This window comes from Nicotiana tomentosiformis, chromosome 8, assembly GCF_000390325.3.
Source record: "Nicotiana tomentosiformis chromosome 8, ASM39032v3, whole genome shotgun sequence".
Lineage (NCBI taxonomy): Eukaryota > Viridiplantae > Streptophyta > Magnoliopsida > Solanales > Solanaceae > Nicotiana > Nicotiana tomentosiformis.
In genome coordinates, this window is record NC_090819.1 from 78,724,490 (window position 1) to 78,748,111 (window position 23,622).

A 23,622-nucleotide genomic window follows, 5' to 3' on the forward strand; every position below is an offset into this window, starting at 1 on the left:
ATAGAGCTTCAAGTTGTGGATATGAATTATACCTATATGAAAGGGAGGTTATGAAAGAGATAGAAGACGTGATGCGAGATTTTAAGGTAAGTAAGGTAAAAGTAAATAACGTACGAGATACTTAAATACAGAAGGTTGGGAATAGTCCGTACTGCGGATAGAAAGCTAGAAGCGTGGGGATTCAGTATCCAGGAATGATAGCGGCGTAGTTAGTCACAAAAGTGCTATTTCTAGGTATCGAGAGGTCTAGTTAAGAGAGTAAAGAAGAGTTAGAAACGATGTGATGTCTCGCTTGATGTTCCAGAATAACGCAAGGGAATTTATGGTACAAGAAAGTTGAAGGAAGGTTGCGAGTAGTATAAATGAATATGTGTAGGTCGCAAGCTAAAGTATGGTAGAGCGACAATATTTTGGAAAGACATGAGTAAGAATAAGGAATGGCAAGTGAGAAGGTTACGGGAATGGATAAGTTATCGGGATTAAGCCCATAAAGACAAAAGAGCTGATGGTTTCTCTAAGTTATAGAAAGTTCAGCTTGAATGAACTCAAAGGAATCTAAGACTAATAGCATTTAAAAGAGATGGAATGTTGCCCTGGTAGTAAAATGAGGGTATACTTGTGATAAATGAAGGATGACGTTTGGACCTTCGATTAAGTGATGATTTGAAGGGATTTCATGAATTGTACAGGATTAAAATACCCACGTGAGTGAGTCACATTGGGATGCTATAAAGTATGGTTATTGAAGTACAGTATCGCCCCTAGGTGGACCAATCTAATTACTCCAGATGTCCCCAATGAGACGTGAGCCCTAGCGGCAGTGTTACATAAGAGATCGAGTTAGCAGTGGCAGATGATAGATCAATATTGAGGTGGATCAACAATGGATGGACACAAGTCACAAAGTATGAGGTGAGATTAGGCCGTCATTCTTAAGATGAACAAGTAATGAGGAAGCATTAAAGGACTTAGATTTATACATATGGGGTAAGTAACGAAAGTAACCTGGAGTTCAGTAACATACCTCAGTAACGATAAATCAAAGTAAGAATTATGGTATAGTATAACCTACCTAGATGCGGTAAAGTCATATGAGCAGATAAGCGGGCCTATGAAATAAGATATAGCAATATTCGTAAGTTCAAAAAAAAAATGGGTACCGAGCAAAGAACTTCAAGCATACCTATAGATGCCCAGAGGGACATGTTATCAAGCTCTGTATATGTTTACAAAGTGAGGCCTAGAGATTGGCTAAAAGCTGGAAGGAAAAGAAGAGAAGAGTCGCATAAGCGCACTTACAAAGTCAGAGTCATACAGGCTGCATGACAGGAGGTAGAAACAGTTACGAGATTGGAAAGATCTCGACCATAAGTCGTGGTATGAGAAAGAGGACTAAAGGGGGGAATTCCAAAGACTTTGGATTTATTCAAAGAACAGCTGCCTACATGTCTAGAAGAATATTAAAGTATTCGCAAAAGCTATGGGTTATGAGAACGATAAGTGCATTAGTTAACATTTGAGGATGAATGTTCCAAAGGGGGAAATGATGTTACACCCCATGTTTTCGTACGTAAAAATACGCCATAAGTAAATTGATGAAAGCTCGGAAATGAGATATTACATCCCGCATTTTCGTACGTAAAAGCTTCGTCGTAAGTTAATCGACGTAGACTCGGGGATGAGATTATTTTTGAGGTTATAAGCATTTATGCTACTTATAACACGCGATAAGTAAAGTGCCGTGAAGGTTAAAGGGTGAACGAATCAAAGATAATGAGTTTCGTTGAACATTATCGATTTGGAAAAAATATATGGTCCGAGCTATAATACCTGGTATTTATAGATTAGTGCCATACAAGGTACTACATGACCATGATAGTAAGATGTTTAAGGTATATTAAAAGTGAGTAGTATATTAAGTAATTTGAGATAATTTCTAATTATGTGGATAATTGGGTAATTATTGGTTAGTGGGAGATTAATAAATTATTAATAATTTGGATAACTTTAAGAGGGCAAAACATGGCAGCCCCTCCCTTAATATTTAGATGACTCTTAAAGTCATACTATTATATGGCAAAGTCTAAAACGTGAGTCACACATCCACTTTCAAGAAAAGAGTTACAAGTCCATTCTTAATACATTCATTCTTAAGAAAGAGATACATATCTTTCCAACCTCTTAGAGAGTCTCAGCCAAGAACGTTACTATACAAATCACTTTCTAAGAACATAGCAATGTTAATTCATTTTCAAAATAGCAACATTGTTGCTAAGTTCTTAAGGAAAAGTTACGGCCAAAATTTTCTTTGCATAGAAACGTGATTTCTTTGAGCTTTTCATACGATTTGCTCCGTGTTTTGTCGTAATTAACGTATGTTAGAGAATTGTCAAGAGAATCAACTCAGGTATGTTAAGGCTATCCCTTATTTCTTTTGGCATGATCCATATGACACAAACGAAACGAGAAAATGCACAATTTTCATACATGACTCAATTCATAGAAATATTAGAGATGCTTATATTCTTGATTCCCCACATGTCATATTATTTTATCATCTGTTCATGGGTCTCAAAAATACGTAAGTAGGTAAAGTTTATCTCATGATATTAATGAGAGGCATAATGGTCTTATGACATACTGAGAGATTTTATTAACGTATTTCATATGCATTTCATGCATTTATACATGCACATTGACCCATGACCAGATGGCGTTATATACGCTTATATATATGTACATATATGTATATGGGATATGGAAAAGGTTATGGTGTTATATACGCACCACTACCTGATCAGCTAGTATACGTTGATGATTTTGCCCACAATGGCCGAGATGATATGATGGGATAACCTCAGAGGATTGATGATGTTATGAACGCATATACCTATGCATGGTATGACATTTATATGCATATGGATGACATTATAAACGTGAAATGATTCACAGAGCTATGCAGGCGTACATGTCGAGTCTTTTACTCCATGTTTCTCATGTCTATTATTTACTGATTTTCACTCCATACATACTCGGTGCATTATTTGTACTGATGTCCCTTTTGCTTGGGGACGCTGCGTTTTATGCCCGCAGGTCTCGATAGATAGGTCGAGATTCCTCCAAGTAGGCGATCAGCTCAGCGAAAAATATGAGTGCACTCCATTTGCTTCGGAGTTGCTTGTTTGGTCAATATGATTTAGATGTGTATTGTTTGGTATGGCGGGGCTCTGTCCCGACCTTTATGACAATTATGTATTCTTAGAGTCTTGTAGATGGATGTCATATACGTAAAAGATTGTATGGCCTTGTCGGCCTATGTTCGGTGTACGAGTGGTTATTTTGGTCTTAAAGGCCCATATGCCTTATGTATAAGTTGGTATTACATGTTGTATTCCATCTATCTCACGGCAGCCTCTCCGACTCAGTTATCTATGATGGTATGATACGAAAAGATACGTTACATCGGTACTTGGTTGAGTAAGGTACCGGGTGCCCATCGCAGCCCATCGGCTTGGGTCGTGACAAAAGTGGTATCAGAGCAGTCCTGTCCTAGGGAGTCTACAAGCCGTGTCTAGTAGAGTCTTGTTTATGGGTGTGTCGTGCACCACACTTATAAGCAAGAGGCTACATGGCATTTAGGATTATCACTCTTTCTTCTGAAAGTGTGGACAGATCTACAATATATATATTGTTCACTCTTTTTCACTGCAAAACAATCTTGTCAGTGGTAAGATTAATCACAAAACATTTGGTAGAGGTGAATTCTACCAAGTTACCTCTATCACACAGTTGTGATATACTGATTAGACTGTATTTTAAGCCATCTATCTAGTAGACATTCTTAATAAAGTGAGAATCAGTCTTACCTACCTTTCCAACCCCAATGATCTCACCTTTCTTCCCATTTCCAAAGGAGACATTACCTCATTTGAGGTCGTCAACTGAAAGGAACTGGTTCTTGCTTCCTGTCATGTGCTTTAAGCAGCCACTATCCATGTACTATATTTGGTTGCTTCCCTTCACTTGAACCTCAGATTCCTTATCAGATTCTCCAATGGCCATAAGTGCTAATTCATCTCTATCTTCATCATCTGAGCTTTCATCTGAGCTTTCTCCCCAAGCAGCAACCATAGCCTTTGTTGATCCTTTGTTCTTATTGGTTTGAACCTGTTCTTTCTTCCTGTTTCTTCGTTCAGCTCTTTCCTTCTTCCATTCAATTTTCCATTGAGGGCAGTTCTTGATGTGGTGATCAGTCTTACCACACTTGCAGCATCCCTCATTGGTTTTCCTTCTAGGAGCTTTTGGTTTGATGTAGCTTCCACTTCTTGAAGTACCATTTCCACTCTTTAGGTACTTCTTGAAGTCCTTTGTGATCATAGCCATTTCATCATCTTCTAGATTAGAACCTTCAGTGATTCTGAGTGCCAGGCTCCTTTTCTTCTTGGGTACATCCATCTTCATGGTTTGCCTTCTAAGTTCATAAGTAGTGAGATTTCTAATTAGCTCATCCAACTTAAGAGTGGCAATGTTCTTTGATTCCTGAATGGCAGTGATTTTGCTCTCCCAAGTAACTCGCAGAACCCTTGTCAAAATCTTCTCAACTCTGTCTTCTTCAGAATTAATCCTTCCAAGAGACTTAAGTTCATTTGTTAGTATGGTGAACCTTGTATACATGTCTTGGATGGTTTCCCCTTCCTTCATGGTGAAATTCTCATATTGAGAATATAGTAGTGTTCCTCTGGACCTCTTCACTTGAGGTGTTCCTTCATGGGCCACTTGCAAAGTGTCCTAGATTTCCTTAGCAGTGGTATAGCTTTGGATTCTACTGTACTCATCTGGACCGAGACCATAAACAAGCCATTTTTTGGCTTTAGCATTCTTCTCCTATTTCCTCAAGTTGTCAGTAGTGCAGTCAGCTCTTGTCTTTGCCACCTCTTCTCCTTCGGCATTTATCTTCATGGTAGCCAGTGGCTCATCTGTGACAATGTCCCATAGCTCATAGTCTTCTCCTATGATATGATCTCCCATCCTGTTTTTCCACCAAGAGAAATACTGGTCGTTGAAAAGTGGTGGCCTAGTATTGGATTACCCTTCCTAGTTTCCAGGTGGTGCACTCATCTTGATCTTCTCCTAAGGTGTTAGCCTCTTCAAGGATAACCCGTTCTAATACCAATTGATGTTTTTAACTTCAATACCACACAAGAGGGGGGTGATTTGTGTGGTACCCAATATTTCGCCTAAACTGATTATAGAAGGACCAGGTTCTTTTATGTGTTCCTTAACCTAATATTGCTGAAATAGTAAATAAGGAAAGTAAAGAACACAAGTATTTTACGTGAAAAACACATGGATCAAAAGGTAAAAAAAAACGACGACCTACTTCTGAGAGCATCTCTCTCAGTCTCCACTCAGCCAACCTTTTCTTCAGCCTCTCAATCTCAGCATCCTTTGCCCCACTCTCCTGCACCAAGGCTCTGAGCTTGCTATTGACTGGTAGCTTCTTGGATGAACCAGGTTCATTAGGAGTGGCATGGACCTCATAGTCACAAGCAATCAGAGTATTTGCCCCAAAATGATCTTTGCTTGTAGGCACCTCCCACTTCTTCAGAGGCACCTTAAAATGTGCAAGCACAGCTGTGAGAATGAAACCATAGAGAATGGCATGAGTCTTGGAGCCATTTATAACCCTATCAAGAAGCTGGATTATAAATCCAGGCTAATTGATCTACCTCCCACTATAAACACTCCATCAGAACCAAGTCCATGAAGTTGGCAATGTGCCTCCTTTCCTGCGTACGCAGAACACACTTGTTGACAAATTCGAACAACACCTTGTGGGATGGCTTCATCTCACTCTTTTACATAGCCTTCGGCTCAAGTTCCTCCTCATTGTCACTGAATTTTTTGGTAATCGACAGGGAACTAGGAAGGTTTTCTAGGCTTGGCCACTTAAGCTTTGTGTAGTCATTGTACCCCTCAGCAGGTACACCTAGAATTTCACCCAGCTCATTCACATTGAAAGAGATTTGCACCCCCTTTCACCAAACTGTTAACCCGTCCATCCTTCACTGCAGAATTTGCCATAAATTCAACAATTTCACTCCTGGCCAACCTGCCATCCATCTGAAGGATCATGTCCTTCCAGCCTTGCAATCCCAATTTCTCCAACAGTAGCACCATCCCTTCCTCTTCCAAATTCCTAAGGAGTCTACCCTTCAGAATTGTCCTCTTGCCAAACTTGGCCATCTTGTCCTTCTCAGTATCTGAATCATCTTCCTCATCCTCTCCACTCCATTCTTCTTCCTCAACAATATTCACTTGTTTTCTCTTCATAGCAGACCAGGTCCTTTTTGCTATGGTGGATGGTTCAGCAGACTTTGACACAGAGATAGACTTCTTAGTGGAAGTCTTGGCTTTTTTGGGTTTGGGAGTCTGAACCTCTACTTCTTCAATCACATCTTTATCTTGATGGACCAAATCCATCTCATCAACATCAACAGCCTCAACAGTCCCAGTCATCTTCTTCTTCCCTTTTGCAATCGCTTTTCTTTTGTTTTTTTCTAAGGCTTTTTGCAAATCTGCCACATTTTGCTTTAGCTGGCTTCTTGTAGCTCTTCCTCTTGTGGGAGGATTTTTAGCAGAATCAGAAGGAGCAGCCTTCCTTTTCTTGCGGCTCTTCCTTATTATTTTTACCACCAATCCTTCTGGACTCAAAAGATTCTACATCAACCTCAGATCCAACCAGAATAAACCTGTTTTCTAGATTCTCAGCTAACTCAGAAATGACTTTAGTAGTAGTATTTAGACCATAGGTTACCTATTTTGTATCAGAAGACCCAGTTTCTTCCCCCTCAGTAGCAGACTTGAAGGATTCTTTAGAGTTCTGGGGTTCTTGGTCTTGGATAGCTTTCAATTGAGCAACTAATTTCTTTGATAATTCAATCCCAGCCATTGTCTTGCGAGCAAGCATATTAACTCTTTTTTTCTTAGGTTGAGGAGTGGTTGAAGATGAGGAGTATGGTGGGGGTGTGCTGGGGTTTTCAGAAGGGTTAGTCATTGCTATGCTTGGTTTTGGAAGAAAAAGAGAGGTAGATTAAAATTTGGAGGATGAGAGAAGATGGAGAGTATTTCGACGGCTTGAAATTTTTGGAATGAAGACAGAGATGATGATGATCAATTTAAAGGGGGGGGGGGAATTAATGGGTAACGGCAGACTTTTCATACTTTTAGAATTCTAACCAAACTGAATTGTCAGTTTTGAAGAGACGGTGGAGTCTTTCCCTAGTATCTAGGTGGTTTAATTTGGTTAGGATTCTTTTGAACGGAATTGGTTCACTTATATTGGATAAGTTTAAAGGAATTTGGACTTAGGTAGGACTCTGCTTATGATCCAAATATTATTATTTCAAATTATGCAGAGTGTAGAAAACATACCATGTTATCTTGATTAACCAGGTTCTTCACTGATAATTCTCTTGTGTAAGTCTAAATTTGCCAAAATAGAGAAAATATAATTAGAGATTAATTAGTCATTTTAAGACATGGCACAAGAGTATACTATTGAAAGTATGAGTCTGAGTAAAAATTAATCTAATTATATACACATCTTTAGATTTTCTAACCAAAAAGAAATTGATGTTTTTTTTTCGTTATGAATTCTGAACTGGTCCTTTTAGGTGATCTTAATCATCCCTAATTCTAACATGTTCCTGTCAAAGTGATCTCTACTTAGGGCTTTTGTGAAGATGCCATCTATTTCTTTGTCAGTAGCACAAAATTCCACAGTGATCAATCCTTTTTCATAGTTATCCCTCAAAAAGTGATGCCTAACATCTGTGTGCTTAGTTCTCTAGTGATGAACCGGGTTCTTGGTCATACTAATAGCACAAGTGTTATAAAAAAAATGGGGATATAACCAACATCAATTCCAAAGTCCATTTATTGATGTTTGATCCACAACAATTGAGCACAACATAAAGCAACGGCAACATACTCAGCTTTAGTAGTAGATAAGGCCACTGAATTTTGTTTTTTGGTAGCCTAAGACACAAGACATGAGCCAAGAAAGTGTGCCATATCTGAGGTGATCTTTCTATCCACTAGAAAACCTGCATAATCAGCATCAGCATATCCCACTAGATTGAAATTACTACCTTTTGGATACCATAGACAGAGATCAGTGGTGCCTTTTAGATATCTCAAAATTCTCTTGACAGCAGTCAAGTGAGACTCCTTTGGATTTACCTGAAATCTTGCACAAAGGCCTACACTGAAAATAATGTCAGGTCTACTAGCAGTGAGATACAACAATGAGCCAATCATTCCCCTATACAACTTTTGATCAACATATGAACCAGGTTCATCTATATCCAACTTTGTACCTGTTGCAATAGGAGTGTCAATTTCTTTGGAATCTTCCATTTTAAACCTTTTAAGTAACTCTTTTCAATACTTCTGCTGATGGATCATAGTTTCATTTGAATTTTGTTTAATTTATAAGCCTAAAAATAAATTAAGCTCACCCATCATGTTAATTAAAATTCACTCCCCATTAGTTTAGCAAATTTTTTACTTAACTTATCAGTAGTTGTGCCAAAGACCATATCATCAACATATATCAGAACTACCAAGAGATCTTTACCTTTTTCTATCAAGAACAAAGTATTGTCAATTTTACCTCTCTTGTAGTCATGCTCAAGCAAAAACTTTGATAATCTTACATACCATGCTCTTGGAGCCGGTTTGATCCCATAAAATGCTTTGTCAAGTTTGTACACATGATTAGGACTTTCCTTGCTTTCAAACCCCGGAGGTTACTTGACAAACACTTCTACCTTTAGATAGACATTGAGGAAGGCACTCTTGACATCCATATGGTGAAGGGTGAATTCCATGTAAGCAGCAAAGGCTCTGAGGAGTCTTATTGCTTCCAACATTGCAACTGGAGCAAAGGTTTCATCATAGTCTATGCCCTCCTCTTGGCTATATTCTTGAACCACCAATCTTGTCTTGTTCCTTGTAATTGTTCCATATTCATCAAGTTTGTTTCTGAAGATCCATTTTGTGCCAATTACTTATCTGTCCTTGGGTCTTAGTTCCAGATGCCAAACTTGACTCCTTTGAAATTGGTTGAGTTCATCTTGTATTGCATTTACCCAGTCTGCATCCTGCAAAGCCTCAGCAACATTTTTAGGTTAAATAAGAGATAATAAGGCATCAAAAGCACAAAGATTTTTTAATGAAGATCTGGTTTTGATTCCAGAGGTTGGATCAGTGATTATGTTCTCAATGGGATGAGAACTTTGATACTTGTAAGATTTTACAACCAACTGGTTTCCTTTGATGTTACTTTAATGCTTTGTTGCTCTGGAACAGGTTCATGGACATGTTCCCTTGAGGTTTGAGAATCCTTTCCTCTTTGTTCTATTCCCCGTGTCATGTTGCCCTGGGTGGAAGAACCTGTTCCATTACCCATTCCTTCCTCTAGTGCAGCTTCAGTCTGGGCTATCATTTCATTTAAGTTTCTTACCAGCCTAATTGCTTCATCATCATATTCCTGCCTCTCAAAAAGAATGTTAGTTTTATCAAAAATCACATGAACACTTTATTCTACACACATATTTCTTTTGTTATAGACCTTATAAACTTTGATATGTGAAGAATATCCCAAGAATACTCTCCCATCACTTCTGGGATCAAACTTACCTAGGGAGTCTTTACCATTATTGTGCATAAAGAACTTGCATCCAAATGCCCTAAGATGGGATATGTTTGGTTTTCTCCCTTTAAGTAACTCATAGGGAGTCTTCTCTACAAGAGGTCTAGTCATGCACCTATTTATGATGTAGCATGCAGTATTTACAGCTTCTGCCTAGAAGCTATGGGGTAGTTTACTAAAAAGAAGCATAGTCCTAGCCATATCTTCAAGTGTCCTATTCTTTCTTTCAACTACTCCATTTTGTTGTGGAGTCCTAGGGGCAGAAAAATTATGATCTATGCCATGCTCATCACAAAATTCAGCAAATTAAGCATTTTCAAATTCAGTGCCATGATCAAACCTAATTGATGCAAGTTGATTGCCTAGTTGTTTTTGAGTTTTTCTAAAAAAGAAGTGAACATGTCAAATGCTTCATCTTTAGATGTTAAAAATAAAGTCCAAGTAAACCTAGAGTAATCATCAACAAGCACCATCACATATCTTTTACCACCTCTGCTTAATGTTCTCATTGGACCACAGAGATCCATATGGACTAGTTCCATCGTCCTGGTGGTGCTTAACACTTTCTTGCATTTAAAAGAGGATCTTACCTACTTCCCCCTTGCACAAGCCTCACAAACTTTGTCTTCCTTGAACTTGATGTTAGGCAACCCTATCACCAGGTCCTTGGAAGCTAATTTGTTGAGTTGACTCAAACTTGCATGTCCAAGTCTCTTGTGCCACATGAGGGGATCATTGTCCAACACACTTAAAAAAGTGAGTTCATTTTCTGAAAGTGTGGACAGATCTACAATACATATATTGTTCACTCTTTTTCCCTACAAAACAATCTTGTCAGTGGTAAGATTAATCACAAAATATTTGGTAGAGGTGAATGCTACCAAGTTACCTCTATCACACAGTTGTGATACACTCATTAGACTGTATTTTAAGTCATCTATCAAGTAGACATTCTCAATAGAGTGAGAATCAGTCTTACCTACCTTTCCAACCCCAATAATCTCACCTTTCTTCCCATTTCCAAAGGAGACATTACCTCCTTTGAGGTCGTCAAGTGAAAGGAACTGGTTCTTGCTTCCTGTCATGTGCTTTGAGCAGCCACTATCCATGTACCATATTTGGTTGCTTCCCTTCACTTGGACCTCAGATTCCTCATCAGATTCTCCAATGGCCATAAGTGTTTGTTCATATCCATCTTCATCATCTGAGCTTTCTCCCCAAGCAGCAACCATAGCCTTTGTTGATCCTTTGTTTTTCTTGGGTTGAACATGTTCCTTCTTCCTGTTTCTTCGTTCAGCTCTTTCCTTCTTCCATTCAATTTCCCATTGAGGGCAGTTCTTGATGTGGTGATCAGTCTTACCACACTTGTATCATCCCCCATTGGTTTGCCTTTCAAGAGCCTTTGGTTTGTTGTAGCTCCCACTTCTTGAAGGACCCTTTCCTCTCTTTAGGTACTTCTTGAAGTCCATTGTGATCATAGCCATTTCATCATCTTCTAGATCAGAACCTTCAGTGATTCTGAGTGCCAGGATCCTTTCCTTCTTAGGTACATCCATCTTCATGGTTTGCCTTATAAGTTCATAAGCAGTGAGATTTTCAATTAGCTCATCCAACTTAAGAATGGAAATGTTCTTTGATTCCTGTATGGCAGTGATTTTGCTCTCCCATGTAATTGACAGAACCCTTGTCAAAATCTTCTCAACTCTGTCTTCTTCAAAAATAATCCTTCTAAGAGACTTAAGTTCATTTGTCAGTGTGGTGAATCTTGTATACATCTCTTGGATGGTTTCCCCTTCCTTCATGGTGAAATTCTCATATTAAGAATATAGTAGTGTCCCTCTGGACCTCTTCACTTGAGGTGTTCCTTCATGGGCCACTTGCAAAGTGTCCCAGATTTTCTTTGCAGTGGTATAACTTTGAATTCTACTGTACTCATCTGGACCGAGTCCAAAAACAAGCCATTTCTTGGCTTTAGCATTCTTCTCCTATTTTCTCAAGTTGTCAGCAATGCAGTTAGCTCTTGTCTTTGCCACCTCTTCTCCTTCGGTATTTATCTTCATGGTAGCCAGTGGGCCATCTTTGACAATGTCCCATCGCTCATAGTCTTCTCCTATGATGTGATCTCTCATCGTGTTTTTCCACCAAGAGTAATACCGGCCGTTGAAAAGTGGTGGCCTAGCAATGGATTGCCCTTCCCAGTTTCCAGGTGGTGCACTCATCTTGACATTCTCCTAAGGTGTTAGCCTCTTCAAGGATAACCCGCTCTAATACCAATTGATATTTTTAACTTCAATACCACACAGGAGGGGGGGTGATTTGTGTGGTACCCAATTTTTCGCCTAAACTGATTATAGAAGGACTGGATTCTTCTATACGTTCCTTAACCTACTATTGCTGAAATAGTAAATGCGAAAAGTAAAGAACACAAGTATTTTAGTGAAAAACACCTGGCTCAAAAGGTGAAGAAACCACGACCTACTTCTCAGTAGGATTTTTCCAAACTCTCCACTAAATCACTGAGCCAAAAACTGCATTTACAAAACACTTTTTTAAACCTAGGAATTAACTCTAATCCTGTTGTGGCAACCAGCCTCTAACTGTTGCGACAACTTCAAGTTAACTCTAACTTGAATACTCTGAGTACCTATTAAAATTGCCTCTAGATAAAGCCGAAAGGTACAATATGAAAACACCTATTACAATTGAACTAGAATAAAAGATAGACACTTGGAGCTGGTTCTTCTATCTGGTTCATGTAGCTTCAGGTTTGCACACTTGAATCACACACGAATTGCTTGCAAAATGCCTTGCTATTTTGCTATCAATTCACATTTAGCTTCTGCTTTTGTGCATCCCTGTAGAATGAGAATATCCTACGATTTATAGAGTTAGTAGAGTAGAAAATAACTAGAGTTCTAATGCTACTCTTCCTTGGTGGAAGAGTTCTAGTTGATCTCAACTTCTAACTCCTCCCTTATCTTGGATAGCGTTCTCTTTGATTAAGGAGTCCTTCTCCTTATCAATTATGTAACCTTTTTTATCAGGAGATATCAATTTTACCAAGTTAAGCTTATCTCCTTCACGTGCATCCCACATGCTCGAATCTATCTGTGTCTATGCACACAAGGGATGTACCTGGTTCATGCCTGAGCTTCCTTTGTCAATCTTCAAAACTAACCTTCACTTAGGCCAACACCACTTTAAGCTTGTGCTTAGCTGCTGCTCTCTTCAAAAGTTAAGTTTTTGTGAGGTTTTGATTTAAAGTTTTGAGCTTTAGATTCTTGAGCTCCTTTCTTCTTCTTCTTCTTCTTCTTTCTTCTTCTTCTTATGTGACTACAAAAGCTAAGTTTTTGTAGGGTTCTGCTGCTAACTTAATTTGCTTCCTTTAATGGTCCGTGATATACATACATATGCTTTCTATGAATAATACCAAATGTGTAAGTGCTGAAAAACTGAAATGTATTAAAACGGCAAACTAAACTCGTAGTCATTATTCTTTATCACATAGCCAGAAATATAGTAGTTCATAGAATTCCCTCAGAACTCAAAACAATAAACATGCATGTTATACACAGTACAACAACATATGAGACTTTCATCCAATAGTCATCAGTGGCCATGATAAGTATAGCTCGCCTAACAAATAAACGTACTAAGCATCAGAATCCTCCATCTTCCCTCGACATAATGTTGCTAGATTTTGACCTTCAATTTTGAGATTTGAATCACCATTTTGTCTATTATCTTTGCAGTTATCGTGTCCTATCTTTTTCTTCTTTTTCCCCACCCATCTTTTCGTAACTTTGTCTACAAATTCCTACCAATGCAATACTCCCAGATTTTATTCTTCAGGTGTCTTGTGAAATTTATTGTGGTTTTCTAGGATTAGAGGAAACTTTCTTGGTGTTCTGGATGAAATCTTTTTTTTTAAAATAAAACATTCCCCTTAAAATTAACCATAAAGTTTGTTAAATATTTAAAGAAAATCTAAAGTGCTCACAGTTTGACTAACTTAAAAGACCAAAACTACAGGGACTATTAAACCTACCCCAAACATGAAGGATCATTTTTTGTCATTTTCTCTAAGCCCTTACATCATAAAACTCACACTCTTCTACTACAGTAATATATAACCACCTAACATCCTCTATCTGCAACTGAATCATTTAATACACAATAGCTTTCAGTTCATACGGAGTAATTAAAGATGACTACAGTGCCACCATTAGCAGAGCTAAATTTTATTGTGATACCTTTACTTCCAACAATAAACGTACTATGTATTCGGATCATAGAAGTTACTGATACGAGACTGAAGCTAAGTGATTATTAGTTAGGATATTGTTGAGGTACTTTTCGTTAATTATATTTTATTTTGATTTTTTTGTAGCCAAGTGATGCGGCTATCAGATCCATTTCACCCATGGATGTAAGAAGATCATCTGGTGGAAGTAATCCTAACGACAACCATTGAAGTTGCTTGTAGATGTATCGTACTCGATTGAATGGTCATAGTAGATCTTTTGTCCATAATAGTTGGAGTAGATGTTCGGTTTAAAGTTAGTTTTAAGACTAACTATAATACTGATATTTTGTGTTTAATGGATAGAGTAGTTGTGTTTAAAGCAAGTTTTTGAGACTAATGATAATTTACTTTAATGTATTTTTATGGTTTATTAATATATTGATGTTACTTGATTCTAGTAAGCAATTTATATAATCTATTAATGCTTCATTATATTAACATAATTGAAATCAGATCAGTTATGGGTAACAATTGCCCAAAAAAAAAATCTAATGAATAGCGGAGGTTATAACTGCCGCAATTTAATCTATAATAATATTGTGTTTAAAACTTGCGGGGGTTAAATAAAAATATTATAGGGGTTTTGATTGCTGCTAATTTTTTATAAGTAGGTTTTAAAAAAGTCAAACTATCGAATTGCGGAGGTTAGACCAACGCTAAATACCCGCGGGCTAAATGATAACGGCGGTCTCCCAAAAAAACCCCGCAAATTGATTGCAGCGAACATTATTGCGAGGCTTTTGGAAACCGCCATAACAGCATATTGCAGAGGTTTATGACCGCCGCAATATGTAAATAAAACCTCCGTAAATTTAGCGTTTTCTTGTAGTGACCGAAGTGATCTATTAATCTACTAATAAGTTGTTCCGTAGCAATTCCATCCGTCTCTCTTCCTTTTATCGATCTTGATTCGCATGTAAATTTTGAAACTATGGACCTAGTTGAACCAGAGCGCCCCAAAGTCCCACAACAGGTATCATAGAATTACATTAGGTGCCATATAAATAGGCCCGAGAAAACCCAAGTATAGATTCTTCAATTTCTCGATAAAGAGTAATATGACCAATAGTGGTTCGAATGTATATAAAAAAAATTATTTTTTTTAGACTTCTTACTATTAAATAGTGTCCATAAGTCTCATAAAAAGTACCGAACTAGGGTTCTAGCTTCTTCTCTCCGCAAATTACTCCGATTATTTGGTTGTAACAAATTTCGAGTTATCTTCTCAATTTTTTCCAATTCGAGCTAGGGTCACGGTTCTTTTCATGCCTTTTCGTCTTTCTTTGCAAGTTTCAGTCAAGCTGTTTGGTTCTTAAAACTATAATATTTTCACTGAAGCACTCGAATTAATGAGTGTGTATATTTGCTTATGCAATTTTCTTAATAGTATATTTTAACGATCAGTGAACCATTACAATCTCTTTAAACAATTGTGTGTTGTAGCAAAATCCTTTCCAAACTGTGAAAATTTCAAATCAAGGATACTTTAGCTCTCCTTTGTTTGGCATATCCACATTTTCTTCCGAACCAATACTAACCAGAATTTTCATTCTCCTTCGAGATCTTCGCAAGTTGGCAATTGCAAAATATAATATTTAAAAAAGGTATGTGTACTCCTTCAATGTCATAGCGAAAGATAAAAATAGGATGAAAATGTTTCTAAAAATTGTTTGGTGGAGCATGTGTGAAAATCGACGTTGGTGTTCTACCATCTATTGACTTTTCTTTTCTCTTTTTTGTATTAGAATCTAAAGTTGACTACAAAGAAGCAATTAAGTCCCCTGCAGTTCATTACTAATTATTATTATAAATTGCCCACCATTTAGTAGTAAAAGTATCACTCAAGGCTCTCAAACGAGGAAAATAGTAAAATAAAGACAACAATAAAAGTTTCAAATCGTAACAGTGATCACTATGCAGTAATCTGTAACAAAACCCTCAAGCAATTAATTATGCAACCTCTGTAACTTCAAAGCACAAAAAGAAAAAAGTCAAGTTGTCTTTTCTTGACATTTAAATGTCAAGGGAGTGATAAATTGTCATGCCCTGAAACTGGATGAGTATGTGACTGATACCTGACTGCCTTAAACTTTTATTGAACAAATCACTTGACCTTTAAATTTATGATAAATTGTACATGGCATAAAATAACCTTTCATAACTTGGAACATAACATAGATCCTATTGGCATTTTAAAACATTTAAAACTATATACGTACATACTTCATGAATTGCGAATGATGGTATACTAAATATAAATACATGACCGACCTCAAATATATATATATACCGTATGTAGTTGCTAATGACATGAAATAAATAGTGCTCACGCTATATTTTGCAACATAAAATTAAATACACTCAAAAGGCATCACAGACTCCTTAACATGAGAGAACAGAATAAGACTTTAAAGAAAAATACGATGAGATAGAAATGCAAATCAAACTATAAGAAAGCATTTCATAATTCATGTGGCCTTGGCCCAATTTCATAACTTTACATGGGAGCACCTATGGACAATAATGGCATAACATGAAGGACCACTATATATGTATATCATGGCATCCAATCTCTGTCCGGTCGGCTAAGCATCTCACTATAATATCGTATGATTTTGACGTGAAAATGCTAGCATGAAATTCCATCTAAATAATTTAGTCAGCGGACCTTTTTGCCTAAATTAAATATCCTTAAGAACCCAATAAACATTTCTTTAACATTTGACACCTTAGAGGCCCATAAACATGAACTTTAAACAAGCCTTGATAGCCAATTATAACATGTGATTTATTTTGATAAACATGATACAAGCTTGTATTTTCAGACCTAGCTATGATCTGCATAAATATGCAAATGAACATGTATCACTCGATCGGGGCATGGTTTATCGGTCTACAAGTTGAACAAATTGATGATCGTAACATGTGCTGTGGAACTCCTCCTGGTTAGCAGTTTATAAATCTCTCATTTATTTCCTTTACATACGTATCTTGGAATCGGTACCTAAGGCTTTTGTTTTCCTCTACGACGATGTGAATGGAAAGCAAGCACAAGCAGGGAATGTTTGTGTGGCTGGAGCTGCAGTCAAATTTGCAAATCAGTCGAAAGAATCAAGCACGTGCATGCACAATGCACCGAAAGTCCTGCTACTCTAGGATCATAGTCTACGTTTCAGAAACATGTGTATAATTATTTTATTACTAGTACTAGAAGAATCACCTCTTGTTTTTCTACTCTTAAGTCTTACCCCTACTACGTGTTTTTTTTTTCTGCTCTAAGTATTTCTATTATGCAAATTAAATTAGAATAACTAAATTAATAATTCTAAATAATAAAATAAAAATAAATTAAACACCAAAGAAGAGAAAGAGATGGAATGAGTATTGTAAGCATTTAAATTTTATCGAATTTAAATCGATAAAATAATGCGGACTATAATTTAAGTATATTAGTCCAAATAAATATTATGGGCTGATATAGTCATATTAATCAAATACATATGTGTTTGAATAAATGAGTCCAAATCTATTGGGCTAGAGATTGGGCTACAAATAATGAGTCTACTTCATTAAGCCCAAGATGTCATCTTCCTATAGGCCCAGTTTGGTACCACGTGTCAAATGACGTGGCACGCCAAGTCAAACGGAAGAGCCAATAGGATCATGCCACATGTCAAAATGACAGGGCCTGCCAAGTCAAATTAAAAGGCCAATGAAATCACGCCACATGTGTAAGTGACATGTTCTGGCCAATCAAATACGGCCTTGTCACACTTCAATTTGATTGGTCGGAAAAAGTTTGTTCTTAACTTAACTCTTCCCTCCCACAACTATAAATAGGGGTCTTCATAACCCAGAAAAGGCACCAGAAGTTATAACAAGAAGCAAGAAAGAGCTCGTGGATCAAACGCTGTAAATTCCTCCACAAGTTCAAGTTCAAGCAATCAAGTTCAAGTTCAAGCTCAAGAACGAAGAACAAATCAAGTTCAAGCTCAAGAACAAAGAACAAATCAAGTTTAAGCAATCGAGCTCAAGCTCAAGAACGAAGAACAAATCAACATTCAAGAAGTACGAGTTCAAATCAAAGTTCGTGCTAGTTGAATTCAAAATCATCGTTCGTGACAACAAATATAGATTCAAGATCAAGCTCAAAGGCCCATGAATTTATTTACTATTGGAAAGAAGAATCAGAGGATTCATAGAGATTGTACACTCATATTATTTGAAATCAAATACTACGATTATTGCAATATTTTTTAGTCTCGATTATTTTCCTGTCACAAATTTATTGTCTACAAATTCTGGCACGCCCAGTGGGACCATCTCTACCTCTCATCTCAACTTTTTAATCATCAAAGTTTAAGAACATCGAAATGGCTTCAAAGAAAATCAACCCTATATCAACTTCCACCAAGGTTGCTAATTCCAGGTTTTATGCTGATGTGGAAAGCATCCTCGATGTTACCTTTGGAATCTTCGGGCCAGTTACGAGGAGCAAAGCAAGATCTTTAGGATAATAAGCACTCTAAGTGCCGTCCGCATCAACCCCTATTTTCGGATCTTCATCCTCAAAAGGAGCAAGATCTTCCACAAACGCACCTGAAGGAGGAAGCGATGTTGCTGAAAAGATTAAGAAAACTATTGCTCTACTTGACCTCTCCGAATCCAAGAACTCTGTTGTGAAGGAAGATGATGATGCTTCAAGTGATGTATCCTCTCCACTTACACCGCATAGTGTGAGCCATTCGATAATCAATTTGTGTGACAATCCACGCTACTCCCCATCGTCTACAACAATCATGCAGGCCATAGTGACAAACACTTCATATGTGGAAGAGCATTTGGCAAACTTGATGGAAGCAATCGCTGGCTTGACCAAGTGCATGCAAAATCAAGATGCTAGAATTGACAAGCTAACAGCTAGGGTGGGAATCTTGATGGAAGAAGAATCCACCCATGCACCTGGCAAACTCCCAGAAGTTTAAGAGATTGATCCTCCCTCACGACAAGTCCACTAATGAAATTCCAGTCTCTTCGGAAGGGATGATTCCAATCAATCAACTAAAGTAGTTCATTGAAGGGACTATGAAAAAAAATATGAAGTTGCCTCCAAGTCCTCCTTTACCTACGGAAAGCCGTATACTTCAAGGATCGATATGTTGAAGATGCATGTTGTCTATCAACCTCCAAAATTTCAACAGTTTGATGGCAAAGGCAATCCAAAGCAATATGTGGCGCACTTCATTGAGACATGCAACAATGCTGAGACTTATGGAGATTAACTCGTCAAACAGTTTGTCCGCTCATTAAAAGGAAATGCTTTTGATTGGTATACAAACCTCGAGGATGGATTTGTTGATAGTAGGGATCAACTAAAGTAAGAAATCCTCAATCGCTTTTATAGCACGAGACGTATTGTGAGTATGATAGAACTTACAAATACTCATCAACAAAAGGGTGAACCAGTTATCAACTTTATCAATCGTTGGAGGAATGCAAGCCTCAACTACAAAGACAGTCTTAGTGAAGCTTCGGACATAGAGATGTGCATCCAAGGCATGCATTGGAGACTCCACTATATCTTGCAAGGTATCAAGTCTAGCACAGTTGAAGAACTTGCGACTCGTGCCCATGACATGGAGTTAAGCATGGCCTCCGCTAGAAACGAAAGGCTACCTATCTATGAGCCTCGCAAGGGGAACGACAAGTAAGAAGTCGGGAAATGGAGCAAGTTTGCACCAAGTCTGAAAACAAGGAAGCTATGAATGTCAACACATCACATGTGAAGTTCACAACAAAGGTGAGTAAGAAGCAGAGTACGAAATCCATTTCTTTTCAAGATAAACCAAGTGGAAAGTGGACTCTAAAAGAAATGAAAGAGAAGGAGTACTCATTTCTGGATTCTGATGTGCCGGCAATTTTTGAAGAACTCCTCGAGTTAAATCTCATTGAGCTTCCGGAGATGAAGCAGTCAAATGAAGCTGGTAAAATGAATGACCCAAATTACTGCAAATATCATCGACTCGTGAGCCACCCTCTAGAGAAGTGCTTTTCTTCAAGAACAAAGTTATGGACTTAGCCCGTAAAAAGAAGATCGTGCTTGAAGATGAGAAGGCAAGTGCGAACCAAGTCTTTATAACCTTTGGCTCATTCAGTCCAGATGAGCTATGCAGTTTAAAAGAAATCAAAGAAGAAGAATTACTGGAGAATAACAAAGTCAAAGAAGAAGACGATGATGATGATGAGGGTTAGACGTTGGTGACTCGCCGTAGGTGCCACAAAAGGAGCCCACAAAAAGAATCAATAGAACAACCAACAAGGAAAATGATGCTAGATGGAATCCAATTAAGTATTTGAATAAAGCAAAAGTGGAGGTGCACCATCCTTAAAAGCCACGACATCCAGTGACCTTGGAGGAGTTCTTACCGAGTTAGTTCCGCACGAAGATTTTCCATGAGGGTATTGATGCCTCTTGTTGCCATGCTGACAAAGGGGAAGAAAAGAGTGATGACCTACCATCAGTACCATCTTCGGAAAAGCTCATCAAATCTATTCCACAAGAAGTTAATGCTTGTGAGGAAAAAGTTACGTTCACAAATGACGATCTTCTACTAGGTGACACTTCTCATAGCTGCCCGTTGTACCTGATTGGCTATATGAAAGGGTAAATCGAACTTTGGTTGATGGAGGATCCTCAGTGAACATCTTGCTAATTCGCATTGTGAAAGAACTTGGTATTCCCACTAACGAACTCTCGGAAAGTCGTGTGATGATTCAAGGATTCAACCAAAGGGGGCAAAGAGTCATAGGTGCTATTATGTTGGAATCACTATTGAAGATATGCAATTAAGTGCGTGACTGCATGTGATCGATGCAAAGACTTCATACAGCGTCTTGCTTGGAATGCCTTGGATATATGAGAATAAAGTAGTTCCATCTACCTACCATCAATGTTTAAAATACTATGAGGGTGAAGTCGAGAAGAAGATAGTTGTTGATGATGAGCCATTCACCGAGGTTGAGTCACACTTCGCCGATGCAAATTTCTACTTGAAGAACCGCATTGTGAAGGAGCTAAAAGTTGATGATATCATAAAAAGCAAGAATGACGAGCCCACAACTAAAAGAGCTTAGGTGACTGCTAGTAGAGACAAAGCTGTTACTAAAGAGGTGCAACTTAACTCGAATAAATCTTATAGAGGGGATATTGCGTCTTATGGCAAGAAAGTAACTTTTGCGCTCCACTATATCCCTAAAAGGAAGAAAGATGAAGATGAATCATCTAATCTCTAAACTAACATGCTAAAGGAGTTAACGCTTCCGGTAAAATGAATTGAGGCAGTAAAGTTGTCCTCAAAGCCACTTGCAGGGTTTGTGGCCCAAAATCGTTTGTAGAATGTGGAACTCCCTACAAAGTGAACAGATAAAGGTTTTGATCCTAACATTTATAGGCTATTTGCAAATGATGGATACAATCCCAATGAGCCATCAAAGTTAGGGAAGCTCCCATCATAAGTTGCAACGAGGAAACCACGTGAAGGTTTGGTATGCAAGAACTTGTCACCAGTGCGCATCTCCATAAAAAGGGCGAGTAGCAATTATATCACCGTAGAAGATGAATCGGTCGCTTCTAACAAGCCTTCCGTCTTTGATCGACTTGGAAAATCAACTGTGAGGACTTCCGTGTTTGAGAGATTGGGTCCATTAAAGAAAGGGAATAAGTTTAAGAGAAATTATTGAAATACAAACACACCCGCTTCGCCCAAAATTCAGAAGATCTCTAAGGATTTCCAAAGTCTGGTTCCTTCTAGAATGAGGCGACAAACAAAAGTCATGGTTTCATGTGATGATGTACTAAAGGTAAAGTCATACATTGTGGTCTACACTAAAGAACGTGATGAAGATAAAGAAAGTGTGGGTTCTTCGTATCATGTCACTGCACAAGGCAAGCATGGTATTTCATCTCCAATGGAGGATAGCGAGAAATTGGAAGATTTTTCATCATGTTATCACATATCCTTCAATAATGGGGACCCTCAAGAAGATGAAGATACAAACGATGCTCCCCTGGAACTTGAATAAGGGGTGAAGGCAACGATTGATTCCATAAAAGAAGTTAACCTTAGCGCAAATGAAGAACCAAGGCCCACATACCTAAGTGCTTTACTAGAAATCGATGAATAAAGCACTTATATAGAGTTACTCAAGGAGTTCAAGGATGTCTTTGCTTGGAGTTACAAAGAGATGCCTGGCTTGGACCCTAAAGTAGCAGTTCATCACCTTGCAGTCAAAAATGGCGCTCGTCCTGTTAAGCAAGCCTAAAGGCGCTTTAGGCCGGACTTGGTTCCCTTGATCGAAAGTGAAGATAACATACTCATTGAGGCTCGCTTCATTCGCGAAGTTAAATACCCAACATGGTTCTCAAGTATTGTCCCTGTAAGGAAGAAGAATGGCCAGATTCGGGTGTGCATTGACTTCAGAGATCTCAAAAATGCGTGTCCAAAAGATGAATTCTCGCGTCCTATTCTAGAGCTGATGATCGATGCTACTACTGGGTATGAGGCAATGTCATTTATGGACGGTTTATCAGGCTATAACCAAATTCGCATGGCGCCAAAAGATGAAGAGCTTACTGCATTTCGTACCCCCAAGGGTATTTATTGCTACAAGGTAATGCCTTTTCGACTTGAAAAATGCTGGTACTACTTACCAAAAGGCTATGCAGAATATTTTTGATGATCTTCTCCACAAGAATGTTGAATTCTATGTTGACGACTTGGTGGTAAAATCAAGAGAGAAGAGCGACTACTTGAAAGACTTGAGAATGGTGTTTGAGTTGCTTCGGAGGTACCAACTCAGGATGAATACATTGAAATGTGCCTTTGGAGTTACTTCTGGAAAGTTCCTTGGTTTTATTGTCTGACATCGAGGGATCGAAATTGATCAAGCCAAAGTGGATGCCATTTTGAAGATGCCTGAGCCTCGCGATATTCATGAATTGAAAAGTCTGCAAGGAAAGCTAGCATACCTTAGGAGATTCATCTCAAACCTAGATGGGAGGTGCCAACCATTCAGTCACCTCATGAAAAAAGGCGTTCCTTTCAAGTGGGACCAAGCTTGTAGCAATGCCTTTGAAAGCATCAAAACTTACTTGATGAAGCCTCCAGTTTTGGCAGCCCCTATACTTGGAAAGCCGCTGATACTATATATTTTAGCACAAGAAAGGTATGTTGGAGCACTGTTGGCCCAAGAAAATAGGGAAGGAAAAGAAAACTCTCTTTACTACTTGAGTAGGATGATGACACCAAATGAGCTGAATAATTCGCCAATCGAAAAGTTATGTTTGGCGCTAGTCTTCTCAATCCAAAAGTTGAAGCACTACTTTCAAGCTCGTATCGTTCGTTTGGTTTCTAGAGCAAATCCCATCAAGTTCGTGATGTCAAAACATGTCCTTAGTGATCGACTAGCAAGGTGGTACCTCCAGTTTCAACAATTTGAAATTGTGTACATCCCTCAAAAGGCTATAAAAGGACAAGCGTTAGCGGACTTCTTAGAAGATCACCCTATACCTGATGATTGGGAGCTAACTAACGAATTA

General features: G+C 38.2%; 1 long non-coding RNA gene across 1 annotated transcript in view; it reads left to right on the top strand.

Moving 5' to 3' along the window:
• Positions 1-14,381, top strand: part of LOC108946096 (uncharacterized) — a 31,511-nt gene extending 17,130 nt beyond the window's left edge. The window contains exon 2 of the long non-coding RNA XR_001970324.3: positions 14,109-14,381. This is a non-coding gene — a long non-coding RNA (uncharacterized lncRNA). The remainder of the gene's footprint in view (positions 1-14,108) is intronic.
• The last annotated feature ends 9,241 nt before the right edge of the window (positions 14,382-23,622 follow it).